This window comes from Oryzias latipes, chromosome 12 (assembly GCF_053564925.1).
Source record: "Oryzias latipes strain Hd-rR chromosome 12, Olatipes_Hd-rR_3.1".
Lineage (NCBI taxonomy): Eukaryota > Metazoa > Chordata > Actinopteri > Beloniformes > Adrianichthyidae > Oryzias > Oryzias latipes.
In genome coordinates, this window is record NC_136248.1 from 4042659 (window position 1) to 4061021 (window position 18363).

Sequence of the window (18363 nt, forward strand, 5' to 3'; positions counted from 1 at the left end):
GGTGGTCAATCTCAAAGCTATCAAGTTGTACAGTTTAGATCCAGATTCCAGCTCATGTAAAGGAAAACAAAGATGTTCATGGATTTATTTGTCTAGAAGTGGATGCATCAGAATGGAGAAGAGCAGGAAGTTCGTGGGCCGCTGTTTTAGGTCCTAGGCCACGCTTATGAGCTTTTTCAAACGGCATGGTTTTTTCAGCTTCCGATTCACAGTGATTTGAATAACGAAATACTCAAAAATGCAATTTTGAGATGAATTTTCTTAATAAATGTCCTCCATTATCAGAAAGACGCCACAACAACATCCTAAAAACACCAAAAACACAACTTTTATTAGAGTAGATCTGAAAGAGATGGGCAGATTAAGTTGTTGTTTTAATAAAATCTTTTTCTCAGTTACAAGAACAGTACACTCCCCCTTGAAAAGACTTTTACAGGTACTTACAAACCAGAAACTTTAATACAAATGTGAAAATATCAGGGGCAAAAAAAATAATCAACAAAACTTTGACCCTTGTGCTATCTTAGATGACTCCACCCTTACATTGACGTGTTCTTCCTACCATGACAAAGGTGGATAAAGGTGGAAAGATTTCATGTAATCCATGGACACCAGTGAAGATCACAAATCATTGAAGAAAAAAGGTTCAGAGCACTGTCTAGTGGGTCTAGATGACCCAACTCCCAATGTTAAAGTGCCTAGGATAGCACAAGGGTTACACAGCATAGCAGCATTTAAAATCAGTTTTAGAAAAACATATTCCTCCTTAATATCTTACCTTCAATTCAAATAAAAGATTACCCGGTAGCCTTGTGAACTATCCATAACATATGTAGTCAAAATCAAATGGGAATTGTGTGCAACCTGCTATAAAAGTATTAAAAGTCAGCAACTACTATTTGTATAAACACATACATGGAATTTTGAATACTGGGGCAGTCCCAAAATGTGTGCGTTTGGTCTCTGAATTTAGTAAAACCCAAAGGTGTAAAGATTATTGGTTCAGAGTTGAAGAAAAAGTTGAAAAAATTCTTTAAAGGTAGTGCTTTCATTTATACTGTCATAACTTTTTGGTGTGATTCCTATGACATCTTTAAGGGGGAACAGAGAATTGTACTTTATGTGTTATTAGTTATTGCAAAAAACATTATCAGGATAAACGGGACAAATATAAAAGTAACAACAATAAAAGAAAGGAAAAAGAAACTTAAAGAGTATGTCATGGAAAAACTGGATAGAGCAGGAGACGATCAGCTCTTGCAGCAAAACTGGATCTGTATTTAGATCTTCCAAGTTATTCATAACTTCTGCTTCTTTTCCCAAAAGCACTGCCAACGCACATTCCAAATGATGACGCATAACTACATTTTATCAAGACCTCTTTGATGTTTGGTTGTGCTCTAACACGTGCGTGCTCTGAGTGTGTGAAGTGATGTGCAAAAGCTCCTGCTTACCTTACTGTAAACTATGTTTCCTAACGCAAGTTGTCAATCAAATCAACCTATGCCAAAATGAATTACATAAATATATATATATATATATATATATATATATATATATATATATATATATATATATATATATATATATATATATATATATATATATATATATATATATAAATAAACAAAAACATATATATATAATATAATATATGTATATGTATATATATATGCTAGGAACAGCTAAGATACTGCGCTGGACCCTCAAGCTTGGAGGAGAGTGAGAGGGGCGACATATATATGTATGTATCGGACAGAAACTAGCATTTGGATTGAAGTGCAGTGGGTTTATTTTGATATAAGGTAAAAACGACCAAATGCATCACAGTGGACAACCAATGTGTGGAAACACTTTGAATTTAACAAAGTCATGTGACCATCCAGTGTCTAGAATGTTCTAAGAATGTTCCCTTTGGATTCTTTGGATGTGGTAAAACAACAGGAAACTAACTTGTGAATGGATTTGACATTAATTCTTGTTTGGTTCTTTTTTTGTATACATTTTAAATTTACACTTAATTAATTTTCAAAAAACCCAAGGAATCTGGAAAACGTTCAGCAGCAGGTATTTCTCTCTGAGTCACACTGGTTAGAGTTTTGGCTAAAGATTTCCTGGATCGACCGTAAATCACTAAATCATTATGATATGAATTAAATTGTTATTAAAATGAATTGTTACTCCTCTTAAGTACACACATGGGTATGGTAAGTATATAGACCATTATTGCTGACATTTGCCATTTATCATCCCAACCCTCATCTGTTTCTTCTGGTGTACTTGGCGTTTCAGTCCTCCATCCTCTTCTTTTCATCGCTAACTTCCAACCCCTTGGCAGTAATTAAACATCAGTTTTCACAGATGACATCCAGTTCTGTTTGTCTAGTAAACCTGACCCCTCTCTTTCACCATTCACCCTCTTCTCCTGTCTGAAATCAAAAACTGGCTCAATTTATAGACTTTCTTAAACTCCTGTTTACTTTCAGGGTCTTTCATAACCTGAGGCCTTATCTTTCCAACCTTCTCCATATCAATACACTCTCTCGTTCTCTCCAGACCTCTTCATCTGTTTAGCTCTCCGTCCACCTGGCTCAGCTCAGTAACAAGGAAAACTCTGGAATTCTCTTCCTCCTGATCTCCTTACTCATGTTCTCTTGCCATCAAATCCAAACACAGAACTTATCTGTTTGAATCGGCCTTTATCTCTGATTTCACTGTTCATTTTCTGTCATATGGTCTTGTTGGTCTGTTGTTTTATTTTATATATTTAGTTTTTTTTAACTATGTACTGTGTCCTTTATTTTTAAAAGGTGCTTTCAAATAAAAGAAGTGTGCGGCCTTGAGAGCATTTCAGGTAGACAACTCTATCAGTCTGTTTACTTCGGTTACTCCTCCCTGGGCAGCTCAGTTAATCAACTCACCTGTTCAGCATCCTTAAGTCCAGGTGTGCAAGTTTTTCCTTCTCTTCCTTTACCGCAAGCGCTGCATTCGTCGCCCCTCCCTCCTCCCCAGCTTCCACCTGTGAACTCCGTTAGGGGTAGTTTATTACCCAAAAGGTTTATGGAGATCTTGTCTTATGTAAATGAATGGAACCTTATGCCAAACTAAAAGAATGTGAAAATAAAAGTCTTAACTGCATGAGTTGTCTGACTGAAATCATAACATGAAATCATTCTTTGCCTTGAGGAACTTTGATGTAGAGATGGAAGTATGCCATGGAGCACCATCCTGCTGCAGAATTTGACCCCTTTTATGGTTGGGAATGTAAGAGGTAGCTAATACTTCTTGATATTTTAGGCCATTGATATTGCCTTCCACCCTGAAAATGTTTCGCACACCCTCATACTGGATGTAACCCCAGACCATGATTTTTCCGCCACCAAACTTAACTGTTTTCTGGGTGAATTTTGGGTCCACGCGGGCTCCAGTTGGTCTCCTGCAAAATTTGCGGCGGCTGTGATGTAATTCAACTGAAGACTCATCTGAGAAATCCACCTTCTGCCACTTTTCCAGCGTCCATCCTTTTAGCAGGCTGTAGGCCTTGGCAAATGCCACATGTTTTTTCAATTGCCTTTTGTTTAGTGCTGGTTTCTGGGCACTGATTCGATTTTGAGACAGAATTCTACAAACTGTTTTGGTTGACACAGGGACTTGAGGTGACCAGGCCTGGTGGAGCTCTGCTGCAGTGGAAAAGGGGCTGGCCTTGGATTTTCCAACCAACAAACGGTCCTCCCGAGCAGTTGTCTTGCGGGGTCTGCCGGACCTGGGCTTGTCAAAAACATCTCCAGTCTTGTCAAATCTTTTTCTTATTCTTTGTACTTGACGCTGAGACACATTGAAGGTGGCAGCCACCTCAGCAGTGGATCTGGTCTTCAGCCTCTTGATAATCAACGCTTTGGTCTCAGGGTGAATCTTAAGCATGTTGTCAGAGGTCAAGTTGCAGTTGATGTGAAGGCCTGGTGTGCTGGGGTTCTTTTTATACACACCCACTAATTGATTGATCAGTAATTGATCACAGGTGAGGCTGTAATCTAGGCATCATATGACAAAGCGACAAAACTTTTGTCTTGCCAAAATGTGACCTGTGTTCATGAAATGATCAATCTTTCTTCAGTGAAGCCATTTTATTTTAGTATATGAACATAATGTAGGAGGGTTTTAGCTGTCATATGAGACATTTCCAAAACCAATGGATTGATTAAAAGTGAGGTTATACGCTTTTGTTTCTACAAAATGGATAAACGACAAGACTTTTGTCAGGGACTGTATATCATTCCTTTCCTGTTCATGTCGAGTTAAATTTTTTGAATGTTATTATGGAAATTAATACGCTTTCCTATGATATTCTATTATTGGTAAAGGGTCGGTTACGTCCACAAACGTACAGGTCTAGGACTGGAGTGTACCTAACATAAACACACACAATTTATGATTTTTAAAGGTTTTTATTAAACGAGGAGGAGGGGAGGTAGGGACTAAGCTTGGGCCAAAGGACTGAAATAAATAGAACAAAACCCAGCCTGGCTATCACAGCTCTAAAACTAAAACAAGAAAACAAAAGTCTCACTGACTTATCTACAAAAAAGGTATCAAAATGTACAAGAGGTGGCACCAACCAACTTACCTAGTGTGCATGACAGAAAGCTAGCTACATGAGGTGTGCAGGATACCTTGTCTGACCTGTCCACAAACCTCCCACAATATCCAACATAAAGAGCTGTTCACATTCATCTGGGTTGTGATCCAGAAAGAGCTCCCTCCAAAGTGATCCACGGGAGCTTACATGCAGGCCTGGTGGTTGGCTCTGGGGCCTGATTGCAGAGCTCGTCAGGTCTCCATCAGGTGACTTCACTCAGCACTTGAAGCACATGCAGAGGAAGGAAACAAAAGAAAGACAATGAAAAACTCCTGCATGTAACAGGTCTGTAAATGAAAAGCAAAAAAGCACAGTAGGCTTTTTGGAAGGACGTTTAAGTGTGTTATTCACAGGCATTGATTATTAAAGCAGAGGAAGACTGATGATCTGTCTGGCATGGAAGACAAAGGACGAGCTAGTGACCAAAGGAGCCCTATTGTCATGGTGGCTTCTGTCAGTGCTCCTCCCCTCCCCTCTCTCTGTGCACCTGAAGATTGGAGCCAGCTGTGGACACTCTGCTCATCACCTCTGCCTTCATAAGGAGATCCAGCCCAGCATTCATCGCCAGTCCGTTGCCTACCTCGGTGCATGTTGAATCTCAAGTTAAAGTTCTGATTCATGTTCTGGCCTTCTACTTACCTTGCTTATTCGATCCGCCTTCAGGTTTCCCATTCCACGAGTCCACCTGGGAGATCTTCCTCACTATTCGCTCCAGTCTCGCCTCAAGTCACGCCTCGCTCCTCGCTCGCCACGGGCCCCAAGACATCAGGCAGTCCGCGGTGATTCTCTCCGCACATCTCGCTCCACTCCAGCCACGCCACGCTCTCAGCCTAGCTCTCAAGACGCTACGAGCTGCTGCTACGCCGACGCATCTCCTGAGCTCCAAGCTAGAAGTAACAAACAAACTGAACTGTTTATTTCCTGCTTGGAAATTAAAGACTCTTTGCACTTCGCTACTCGCCTGAGTTTCCTTCCGGGTTTTCAGCGTCGGGGTCTGCCTCGTCCAACTTACCATGACACCTATATGATGTTTGTGTAGAGCACTTCCTGTAAGACACTTCCTGCGTCCTTGTAGACTAAGAGTCTTGTAGGTGGCATTGAGACTTCAGCACGGGCCATGGGAGACCCAGCACAGGGCAGAGGCATGCCCCCTCCCTGAGAGGAGAGGTCCCAACAGGTCCCAACAGGAAATTGTCAGATAAATGCATCTAGACATTAAAGAAAAACACAAATAAACAACAGACCACAACAAGAATCAAGTTTCTCATGCACGAGGGAGAAAAGCAAGTGTGACAGAAAACGTCCAACACGCTTCTCTTCTCAGAGGTCTGTTTCTCCTCGCGCTGCTTTTATTAAGAACACAAGTGGGAGGATACAAATTCAAGACAAAGAGAAAAGTTAATTAGGGGCTGTCGTATAATGACCCATTTTGGTGGATTCTAATTTCAAACAGTATTCCTTATCAACTCAGGACAGTGTGTCGTAAAACCTCCTCATCCTTGTTGGGGATGGAAGCAGATTAACAAACACACAACTGTTTTCTAAAAAGGTAAAAAGGTCAATCTGAGTTAACATTTAAGCATACATTTAAACAAATACATTTAAACAGTGATAATAATAAAACAATTTCCTTTACAGAAATAAAATAATGATAATAATAATCCCCCCTGAACTGCCACCTTAACGTGGTGGGGGAGTTTGAGAGCTCGAGTGATCCCAGGAGCTAAGCTGTCTGGGGCTTAAGCCCCTGGTAGGGTCTCCCATGGCAAACAGGTCCTCGGTGATGAGTCAGACAAAGAGCGGTTCAGAAGTAAGGTGGCCTAGAAGAAAGGGTCACAACACAACACATTAATTCACAACACAACACAATAACTTACCACGCAACACATTAACTCACAACACATTAACTTACCACGCAACACATTAACTCACAACACAACACAATAACTTACCACGCAACACAATAACTCACAACACATTAACTCACAACACATTAACTCACAACACAACACATTAACTCACAACGGAAGTAAAGCTGCAATGGAAGTGCTTTTATTCTGACATTTCCACTGGGCTGAGCCGCTAACTAGCTAACAGAAAGTAACGTCACAGTGAGCTGTGGAGGGAGCATGTTTTTTCTACAAGAGAAGCTAACAGCAGTGTTGCCAGATTGGGCGGTTTTGGGTCTAAATTTGTGGTCTGCGCTTAATGGACTGGGCTTTGTCATCTAACCTGTTGTTGGGGGTGTGCAACGCCCTGCCCCACCTTCTAGAAATTGTGTTTTTTAAAGCCTGACACTGGGGCTGCGTGTGGGAGGAGCTACCAGCTAAAGCTATGGTCTGATTGCTACATGGTGCGGTGTCTGTGTTTATCAAACTTTTTAACCGCCCAATCTGGCAACACTGCTGTTAGCTTCTCTTGTAGAAACAACATGCTCCCTCCACAGCTCACTGTGACGTTACTTTCTGTTAGCTAGTTAGCCGCTCAGCCCAGTGGAAATTTCAGAATAAAAGCACCTCCACTGCAGCTTTACTTCCGTTGTGAGTTAATGTGTTGTGTTGTCAGTTATTGTGTTGTGAGTAAATGTGTTGTGTGGTAAGTTAATGTGTTGTGTTGTAAGTTAATGTGTTGTGTGGTAAGTTAATGTGTTGTGTTGTGAGTTAATATGTTGTGTGGTAAGTTAATGTTACCACACAATGTTGTGTTGTGACCCTTCTGGGCCACCGTACAGAAGCCTCTGATGAAGAGTAATATCAAGGACCCAATTACGTCGCCCGGATTGGCGTCACTGGTGTCATGTTGTCTGTCAGCTACTCCCCCCCCCCCCCCCCCCCTTTCCGTTCTGGATGCGACCAGCTGCCTTCACTTACCTCATCATCTCCGCCGCCATCTTCAGGAGCACCTGGATCATCATTCGACGCCAGTTCGTTGTTCCTCATATGGGGCATAGTCTGGTCAACTCATGTTCCTGAATGTTGCCATGTTTCGCTTTACTTATTTATTTATTTTTTTTAACTTGTCCTGTCCAACAGCTGGGCAGACAGATGAGAGCTGAGGACCTCTTGTGTTGGACATATTTTACTTTAACAGTAGGGATTATTAATCTTCAGACAAACCAGAGGTATGACTGAATAAACCCATTTTGTAATTGAGGCCAAACTTTATTAATTTCAATTATGTTTGAAAATCTTTGGTGTTGGACCGGACGGAAAAGGAAAGGGGGGAAGAAAAGAGAGGGACGTTAGAGAGGGGGGGGTGATAGTGGGAAGGGGGGGATAAGACCATGAAGAAGCATAGAGCAGACAAGTTTACTGGTTGTTTATCATTACGGCAAGGCTCAAATGTAGTACAAAAAGGGCTGGGCCTGTCCACACACACACTGAAATGTTTTCAACACACCTACTAGCTGCAAAAATGTCAACATGTCAACTTGTACACAAAGCAGATAGTGTTCACACACGCATACCTATGCCTTTAAACCAACTAGTGTGAGATCTTTCATTCATTCAATCATGCAAACTATTAGTGCAAAGGTGAGCTAACACCTGTGCTCAGGTGAGTGTTTATGTTCTTCTAAAATGGACGGTGGAATGTGAAAAGAAGGAGGAGGAGCTTCCAGCCACCCCCACACCCAGACCCCCGCCGCAGCAGCAGCGGCAGCCGGAACCCCCCAACGCCACACGGCAGCAGGCAGGGGACAACCGCCCCCCAGCCGACCAAATCCGCCACCCAGGCCAGGACCAGCAGAACCGCCGCGAGGCCCCCAGAGTCCAGAGTCCAGAGTCGTCAAGCGGACGACTTAGGACTCAGATGTCCACAGCCCAGCAGGATCTATTTCGCCGCATCGACGGCATCACGCAAACGTTGATGGAACTAACCGGTCAAGCTACTATTCCCGCAGTCGCGGCTCAAGCCTCCATTTCCGGCAACAACCCCACTTCCGTTTCCGCCTTCACCCCGGAAAATGTCCGTCTACAGCCGGAACCTTTTTACGTGATGTTGAAACCTGCGGAGGGTTCCTGCTCCAGTGTCAACTCATTTTTCAGAAAGTAAAAGAAAGTAACGTCGTGACGAGGGGTTATGTTTTTATTGTGGTCAGGCGGGTCATCTGGTCTCTCACTGTAGCGTTCTTTTAAACTCCTGAGCCCCCCGTTAAGTGACAGGCCACGGGGGGATAATTTAGAACTCGTTCAAGTTTCCAAGTTCCTATTTGTTCCTGTCAAGATCTGTATTAAAAACCTAGTTTTTGAACTCAAGGCTCTCATAAATTCTGGGGCCGAGCACAGTCTTATGGATCAGCGTCTCGTGCACGATCTCTCGCTTCCTGTTGAAACCCTCGCCAATCCTGTGAACGCTGCGGGTCTAGGGGGTAAACAACTATCTTGCATCACTAAGCGCACCGGTCCGGTCCTCGTTCTCACTTCCGGTAACCACCGTGAATACCATCAGTTTTTCATCACTCAGTGTCAGCAAACACCCTTAATCCTGGGGTACTCGAGGCTCCAGACTCACAATCCCCATATTGACTGGTGCTCGTCTTGCATCGATAATTGGAGCACTTATTGTATGGCTAACTGCCTGCATTCAGCCATTCCTATCACCAATGTTCCAGACTCTAGTCAGTAGAAAGAAATCAATCTTTCTAATATTCCCACCTGTTACCATGATCTTCGTTCCATGTTTTGTAAATCTAAGGCCTGCGCTTTGCCACCTCATTGACCCTATGGTTGTTCCATCGAACTCTTAAATGGAGCTCCCCTTCCCAAGAGTAAATTATTTAATCTCTCGGGTCCCGAAAAAATCTCCATGGAGAATTATATACAGGAAGCTCTCTCTCTGGGTCATATTCCCCCTTCATCATCCCCTGTCGGCGCCAGGTTTTTCTTTGTGGAGAAGAAGGATAAGGTGTTGCGGCTTTCGTGAGTTAAATCAAATCACTGTCAAAGATAAATACTCCCTGCCTTTACTTGAATCAGTTTTTGACTCGTTCCAGCAAGTTAAGTTCTTTACCAAACTATACCTTAGGAGCGCATACCACCTTGTACGCATGCGTGAAGGTGATGAATCGAAAACAGTGTTTAACACTCCGTTAGGGCATTACGAATACCTGGTCATGTCGTTCGGGCTCACTGACGCCCCCGCTGTGTTCCAGCGCCTAGTAAATGACGTCCTCAGGGACTTCTTAGATAGGTTCGTCTTCGTTTATCTGGACGATATCCTCGTTTTCTCCTTCCCAACATGAACATCACGTCCCCCTGGTCTTTGAGAGACTGCTCGAAAATCAGTTATATGTTAAGGCCGAGAAATGTGAATTTCACGTGTCCTCCGTTCCCTTCTTGGGGTAAATTATCGAAGCAGGCAATATCCGTCCTGATCCCGCTAAGATCGAGGCTGTCGCCCAGTGGGAAATTCCCAGGACTCGCAAGAAACTCCAACAGTTCCTGGGGTTCGCGAACTTCTATCGTTGCTTCATCCGTGATTACAGCAGCATCGCTGCCCCCCTCACACCACTCACCTCCATCAATTGTTCATTCACCTGAAACCCTGTGGCGGACGCCGCGTTCAAGAAACTCAAGTCCCTGTTTGTGTCTGCTCCCATCCTCATTCAACCAGATGTCTCCAAACAGTTCATAGTGGAGGTGGACGCCTCTGATTCCGGAGTGGGGGCAGTTTTATCTCAACGTGAGGAGGGCTCGGGGAAACTCAAACCATGCGCTTTTTTTTTCGTCAATTGAGTCCAGCGGAACAAAATTGCGATGTTGGCAACCGGGAGTTACTGATCATCAAGCTCGCACTTGAAGAATGGCGCCACTGGCTGGAGGGAGCGGAACAACAATTCATAGTGTGGACCTACCACAAGAACCTGGCTTATCTTCGTAGTTCCAAGCGTCTCAACTCCCGTCAGGCCCCGTGGTGTTTATTTTTCGACCGTTTCAATTTTGCCAACACATACCGCCCAGGCAGTCAAAATGTCAAACCTGATGCTCTGTCACGCAAATACACCGTCATGGAAACCTCCACTGACTCGCCCATCCTACCTACATCATGCTTCGTAGGCAACCTCACTTGGGAAATCGAAAACAAGGTTCAACTGGCCCAAGGTGAGATCCCCACCTGTGCCTCCTGCTCTCCAGGCACCTTTATGTCCCGGACGCCCTAAGATCTGAAGTCCTCGCCTGGGGGCATACCTCCCGCATTGCCTGCCATGGGGGAGTTTACCGGACCATCCAGCTCCTCAAACGTCGGTTTTTCTGGCCCACGTTGGAGCGGGACGTTAAGGAGTACATCGCGGCCTGCAGTACTTGCGCCCATTCCAAAACCTCTAACCGGCCCCCCTCCGGACTGTTTTTACTCTTGCCCACGCCAAGCCGTCCCTGGTCCCACATAGCTATGGATTTCGTTACTGGGCTCCCACCGTCCCAGGGCCATAAGGTTATTCTTACCGTCATCGACCGTTTTTCTAAAGCCGCTCAATTTATCCCTCTGCCTCAGCTACCCACAGCTACTGAAACTGCCGACACTCTCGTCCATCATTTCTTCCGGCATCATGGGATACCCAGTGACATCGTATCCGATCGTGGCCCTCAGTTCACATCGCAAGTCTGGAAGGCCTTCTGCTCCGCCCTCGGAGCCACGGTCAGTTTAACTTCGGGATACCATCCTCAAGCTAATGGACAGGCGGAGCGTGCTAACGAAGAACTTGAAGCGGCTCTCCGGTGTCTGGCAGCTCAAAACCACGCAGACTGGTCAAAGTATCTGGTGTAGGAGGAATATGCCCACAACACCCATTCCTCTACAGCTACCGGCTTGTTTCCTTTTGAAGCCTCCCTGGGTTACTCACCCCCTTTGTTTCCTTCTCAGGAATTGGATCTGGCAGTGCCCTCAATCCAGCTCCACCTTCAACGGTGTTGGGACATCTGGCTGCAGACCAGGGTGGCTCTAATCCGCACTAAGGAGAGCAACTGCCAGATAGCCAACTGCCACAGCGGGGTGAGTCCCAGTTACCAGCCTGGCCAGAATATTCCTCTCCAGGCTTCGTCACGCAAGCTGTCTCCTAAGTTTATTGGGCCCTACACTATTGACCGTGTCATCAACCCTGTGTGTCAGGCTACGTCTCCCAGCAGCCCTCAAGGTTCATCCCACGTTTCACGTTTCCCAAATCAAGCCAGTCACCGAGAGTCCGTTGTGCCCACTGTCCACTTCCGCACCACCCGCCCGTACCATCGATGGCGCCCCTGCTTTCACCGTCGACAAGATTTTGGACGTTCGGCGTCGTGGTCAGGGGGTGCAGTTCCTGGTGGATTGGGAAGGGTATGGTCCAGACGAACGTTCATGGATCTCCTGTTCCCTTATTCTGGACCATACCCTCATTGACGACTTCTACCGTGCCCATCCGGACCGTCGGCTTGGACCGAGGGGGGGGTACTGACATGTTGCGTGTCAGCTACTCTCGCCTTCCCCCTTTTTCTCTGTTCTGGATGCGACCAGCTGCTTTCACTTACCTCATCATCTCCGCCGCCTTCTTCAGGAGCACCTGGATCATCATTCAACGCCAGTTCGTTGTTACTCATATGGGGCATAGTCTGGTCAACTCATGTTCCTGAATGTTGCCACATTTCGCTTTACTTGTTGTGCTTTTCGCTCTGTCTCAGGAAAAAACCTCCTCGGATACTCACCTGGTCGTAGTCCTCTGGTCTCCTGTGTTTTCGCCCTTGGATTTCCACAGCAATACTCCTCCAGCCAGCTGCCACGCCTCCTCCTGGAAAGAAGCCATACTTATCTTTCTCTACATTAAACCATCTAAACTTACTTCATGTCCGAGTCTCCTTCCGGGTTCCAGCGATTGGGTCACTCTAAACTTACGTCAAATCATGACAACCTGAATTTCTCAAAATATCAAAATCATCAATTCAACCGTGCAAAATGACACCCATCTGGAACAACCCGGACATCTTTATTAACAAAAAAATGATTCACTTTCCAGCTTGGCAAGCAGGGGGCATAAAACAACTAGAGCACGTAATTATTGATAGAAGATTCATAACTCCCCAGGAACTTCAAGACAAACATGGAATAAATAACTTCTTGGAATATCAGCAACTTAAATCAAGTATTACTAAAAGGTATAAATTTAAAGACGACGATTTAAAGCTACCAGATGTAGTTACCACTCTGATTAATTTTTCAATGAATAGAACTCTCTCCAAAATATACAAACTTTTATGTAATTTAGATAACAATATTGCCCTTCCAACAAAAAAATGGGATGCAGATTCGAGCATCAGCACAGATGAAAGCTTCTGGTCAGAACTCTGTCTAAACACCTTTAAACTGACAAAAAGTCCAAATCTGCAGCTAATCCATCTCAAAACTCTTCACAGAATTTACTACACTGGACAGAGGATGTTCAAGATGGGTCTCAGTAACTCAGACATTTGCGAGCACTGTGATAATAATCTACCCGACAGCTACATGCACGCACTGTGGTTCTGCACTCCTGTCCAGGCTCTCTGGCAGCAGGTATGTGCCGATTTATCAGTCTGGCTTAAGGTTTCAATCACGGCCTCACCGTCACTTTGTGTGCTTGGTGACATGAGTGCCATCGATATAGAAGAAGGATTAGCATCTATCATTTTCATAACTCTTTGTATTGCCAAAAAAACTATTTTAATAAATTGGAAAAACAAGAAAAATATAAACATAAGTCAACACAGAAATCTGCTGTTTGATCATATCAGCTTGGAAAAAACGTCAGCCCAAAGTTCAAGTAACTTTGAAAGAATTCGATCTCTCTGGTCTCCTGTGGTTGACTCCATGACTTAGGGGGTGGGGGGGCTTGGTCGTCGCTGCTCCTTGCCCTTCTGCCGTAGTTTGGGGTGGGGGTCGGGGCCTCCGGTGCCTGGCGGGGGCGGTGGGGGCTCCATTGATCGGGGGGTCGGGTCCGGTGCCTGGGTGGGGCGGGCTGGGGCGCTGCGTGGTCCTCTGGGCTTGGGTGTGGGGGTGCGTGGTGGGGGTGTGGGGTGGTGGTCTGGCTTGGCTTGGGGGGGTGGTCCCTTTGCCTGTGATGGGGGGGTTGGCGGGGGGCCCTGCTCGGGGGGGGGGGGGGGGGGGCAGCAGCACCGGATGGGCTTCCCATTGGCACCTGGGGCTAGGATCGGCCCTTCCCTGGCTCTGGGACGGGACGGGACAACCCTCTCGGGGCCCCCGGTCGCTCTGGGTGTCATCCGCTTCGGCTGCGGGGTCTGGGGTGGGGTGGGGGGCTTGTCGGCCCTGTCCTGTGGGGGGGCGTTCTGGGGGGGAGGGGGGGGCCATTATTGGTACGGGTCAGGGGGGCTAACGGGTCGGGGTCTCCGCTGAGGCAATCAGTGGTTGCCTCGGCCGGTTGGCCTCCTCGGTCCCGTCAAGGCCTGACCAGAGCTCCTCTAGGGCCGGCGTCTGGGGGTGGGGGCCTGGGCTTGCTCCGGGGGGGCGATGCTTTCTGGCTCCTCTCTCTCTGTGTGGGGTGGGTGGTGCCGGGCCTGGGGTGTCGGCGCCTCCGGGGCTGGGGCCCCTGGGCTGGGTGGGCCTGGCCCCTTTGCTGGGGGGGGGGGGCTGGGGGACAGCTGTTTGACCACCGGGGGACAGTCTACCAGCTGTCCCCAACTTACCCCTTTCCTCATATAACCCCATAGGGGTCTAGCCTGCGATGCGCCTTGGGGGGGGCTACTTGGCAGTGGCCCCCCTCCTATGGTTGCCGTATGGAGTGGGCCCCCCCGCTTTCGGTTTTATTTGCACCTTAGACATGTAGGGTCCTTGGTAGGGGGGGTGCTTGGACATCACTGCAAGCAAGCAGCAGATGTCCTCCTGGCACCCTACCCGCCAATTTTAACCGCACCTTAGACATTTAGGGCCCCTTGGGTGAGGGCACATCACTGTGAGTAATCAGGAGATGTCCCCTTAGTGCCCTACTCGCCAATTTTAACTGCACCCCCCTTAGTACACACACCCCTCCCCCTTCAATATATACATTCCAACATAAGCACACACACATGCACACACACACCCTCTCAAACACACATACACACACACACATTTTGCAAGGAAGGTGGGACCTGGGTCCATCTGTCCCCTACCCCTTCCCTGGTGGGGGGTGCAGGCCTCTTGGCGATGGCGGCCGTGTCCCTTGGGTGCCGGCTCCCTGGGCCCGGCGGTGCTCTCTCCGCACGGTGGGGGGGGTTCACATTACACCTGAGCCGGGGGTGTTCGTGTCCCTGGGGGCTGGGTCCTGGTCCTTGCCCCTGAGCGCTGGGCCCCGCCAAACTTCCAACATGGCCGAGCCTGGTCGGGCCATATTTATAACACCTCTTGTGGGCCACCGTTTTTTCCCCGGGGTTCCCCCCTCCTGGGCGGGGGCGGCGGGCCCCTGCCTTGCTCCTCCCTGGACCAACCGTGGGCCGGGTGGGTGGCTGGCTGGAGTGCGGAGCGGGTCTCCCTTGGGGGGTCCTGGCTCGTACCTGGGGTTGGGGCGGGGGGATGCCCGGAACTCCTTGGTGGTGGTGGGGTGCTCGTCTGGGGCTGTGGGCGTCCTTCTCTGGTGGGGCCCTGCGTTGGGCTCTTCCGGCGCGGCGAGGGGGCTGCTTTCCTGGCTGGGCTGGGGTGGTGCTCTCTTTCCCTCTGCGCCTCCCTGCTCTCTGGCTCTGGGGGGCTCGCGGCGGTCCTGCTGGCCCTGGCCTGGGTGGCGGTCTTGGTCGCCCGGGGGGCGGTCGCTCCCTGCCTGTTCCCGTGTGGCGTTGGGGGAATTCCAACTGCCGCTGCTGCTGCGGCGGGGGTCTGCGTGTGGGGGTGGCTGGGCGCTCCTCCTCCTTCTTTTCACATTTCAGCATCCATTTTAGAAGAACATAAACTCTCACCTGAGCACAGGTGTTAGCTCACCTTTGCACTTATAGTTTGCATGATTGAATGAATGAAAGATTTCACACTAGTTGGTTTAAAGGCATAGGTATGCGTTCGTGAACACTATCTGTTTTGTGTACATGTTGACATGTGAACATTTTTTGCAGCTAGCAGGTGTGTTGATAATATTTGAGTGTGTGTGAACAGGCCCCGCCCTTTTTGTACTACATTTGAACTGTACCATAATGATTAACAACCAGTAAACCTGTCTGCTCTATGCTTCTTCATGGTCTTACCCCCCCCCTCTCACTATCACCCCCCCCCCCCCCTAACATCCCTCCCTCTTCTTCCCTTCTTTCCTTTTCCGTCCGGTCCAACACCAAAGATTTTCAATCATGGTTGAAATGAATAAAGTTTGGCCTCAATTACGAAAGGGGTTTGTTCAGTCACACCTTTGGTTTGTCTGAAGATTAATAACCCTCTTGTTAAAGTAAAATATGTCCAACACAAGAGGCCCTCAGCTCTCATCTGCCTGCCTAGCTGTTGGACAGGACAAGTAAAGAAAAAAAAAAAAATCATGACAACCTGGGCCCCACTCTGGAGCCAGGCCTGGGGTTGGGGCTCGCAGGTGAGCGCCTGATGACCAGGGCTCTCCCCACGGGCCCCAGTCGGGCTCAGCCTGAAGGGGCGACGTGGGACCACTCTCCCATGGGCCCACCACCCTTAGGAGACCTCAAAAGGCGCTGGTGCAATGTGGTTTGGGTGGCAGTCGAACGAGTGCCTCGGCGGCCCAAACCGCGGTCATGGAACTTGGCTTTTGGGACATGGAAAATCAGCTCTCTTGGAGGGAAGGAACCTGAGCTGGTGCGAGAGGTTGAGAGACCGTCTAGACATAGTCGGGCTCACCTCCACACATAACCTGGGCTCTGAAACTCAGTCCTTAGAGAGGGGTTGGACTCTCTACTATTCTGGAGTTGCTCATGGTGAGAGTCCTACCAGGCCTGGCTGGCTTGTGGGACTCCAGAGGCAGCTGACAGGTATCGGTAGTCTAAGTGAGCTGCGGCACGGACTGTTGCAGAGGCAAAAACTTGGTCCTGGGAGGAGTTCGGTGAGGCCATGGAAAAGGACTATCAGTTGGCTTTGAAGAGATTCTGGCAAACCATCCGGCGCCTCAGGAGGGGAAAGCAGTTCTCTAGACCAGTGTTTTTCAACCTTTTCTGAGCCACGGCACACTTTAACCTTAACAAAAATCCCGCGGCACACCAGCATCCAAAAATAAAAAAAAAGGAGAAACTCATAGTCTGTATTGATCTACAGCCCCTCTACAATCTCACATGCATTTTTGAGATAATTGTTACAGAAAAAGCTGGAAACTGCAGCTGTTTTTTTCTAAAAGATGCAATAAAAGTTAAGTTAGAAGATTTAAAAACAGTTTGTGTGTTCGTTAGTTTCAAGACGTTTAACAACAGATCTCCTTTTGCGCTGTCACTCTCACAACCCAATGCATCATGGGAAATGTAGTGCATAAAACGTCCGAAGATCGGTTTTCGGAGCTTCATTGTTTTGTTCACTTGTTCCACGGTCTGATACCGGATTCTGTGGAAAGCTACACCGCTAAAGACGAGCTTTAGCTGGTATTTCTGTTAGAACTGAGCGACTTTACGAGCTAAATCGGGACAAGGAAGTGAAGACTTTAAGCACTTCTGATTGGTCAGACCGATGACATGTGATTAACCCCCCCAACACGGGACTTTTCCAAAATACAGCCGAAGGTGCAGCTGAATCGCGGTACGTCATTCTTATCAAAATGTCTTTAATAAAATTAAATAAACGCAAAGAAAAGGTATTTTACGATCTTTTATAGTCCTAACTCCTCAGTGTTTTATCAGGGCCTGTTTGGATGAACAGAGAGCTAAAATCCTGGAGATGGGAAATGTTTTTAGATCAGTTAATGAGGGCAATTTCCCACGGCACACTTGGCCATGTCCCACGGCACACTAGTGTGCTGCGGCACACTGGTTGAAAAACACTGCTCTAGACCTGTTCCCGGTCCACGTTGGACTCTGGCAGGGCTGCCCTTTATCACAGGGTTCCAGAAATTCTGTTCATAAAAACTATGAACAGAATTTCTAGGCGCAGCCAGGGGCCGGAGGGGATCTGGTTTGGGGACAGGATTTCCTCTCTGCTTTTCATAGATGATGTTGTCCTGTTGGCTTCATCGAGCCAGGACCTCCAGCGTGCATTGGGGCGGTTTTTTTGCTTTTGGTTTTGCTTTTGCTTTTTGCTTTTTTGCTTCTTTTAAATCAAAAGGGGCGCCAGCTGGATCCTTACCACACACCATGGACACGTATTCTTATTCATGCGTATTTAGTATTCTTTATTTTTATTTCACAGCCATGGTTGCCATACAATTAAGCTATACTGAATAAGTTACATGAACCTATTCTTAGGTAGGCCACTCTATAATTCCTTTTCAACCCAAGAGGCTTAGCCATAGGATATTAAAACCCTGAAAAACCTCTACCATCACCCTACGAGGGTTTTGGTGAGGCACTATTGACTCCATAGGTTTAATTTCCCTGTGGTAGTTGTGGGGCCGTTGTTGACCTGACGGCTCCGTTTCAATGTTCGCTGAGTGACTCCTGGTGGAGAATTCAGCACCGCGGACAGCTCCTGTCTGTGCTGCTGCACAGATTGTTGGAAAACATCAGTGTTTATTATTGGGCGCTCCTGCTCCTCTTCAGAACATTCTTGGTTAAGAACCTTATGACACACCTGAGAGTAGAAGTGGACTATTGTAACTTATTACAGTAAAGTTATGAAGGCAGTAATGCATACCAGACTGTGAGGATGGA

At 47.2% G+C, this 18363-nt stretch overlaps 2 long non-coding RNA genes across 2 annotated transcripts; one reads left to right on the forward strand and one right to left on the reverse strand.

The window, feature by feature from the left end:
• The first annotated feature begins 2204 nt into the window (after positions 1-2204).
• Positions 2205-5588, forward strand: LOC144996457 (uncharacterized). Its single transcript, XR_013659399.1, has 2 exons — positions 2205-5220; positions 5300-5588. It is a non-coding gene; the product is annotated as an uncharacterized LOC144996457 (long non-coding RNA).
• On the reverse strand, positions 4431-6012 carry LOC144996458 (uncharacterized). Its single transcript, XR_013659400.1, has 2 exons — positions 5276-6012; positions 4431-4858 (listed from the first exon to the last, which is right to left on the reverse strand). It is a non-coding gene; the product is annotated as an uncharacterized LOC144996458 (long non-coding RNA).
• Positions 6013-18363: the final 12351 nt, after the last annotated feature.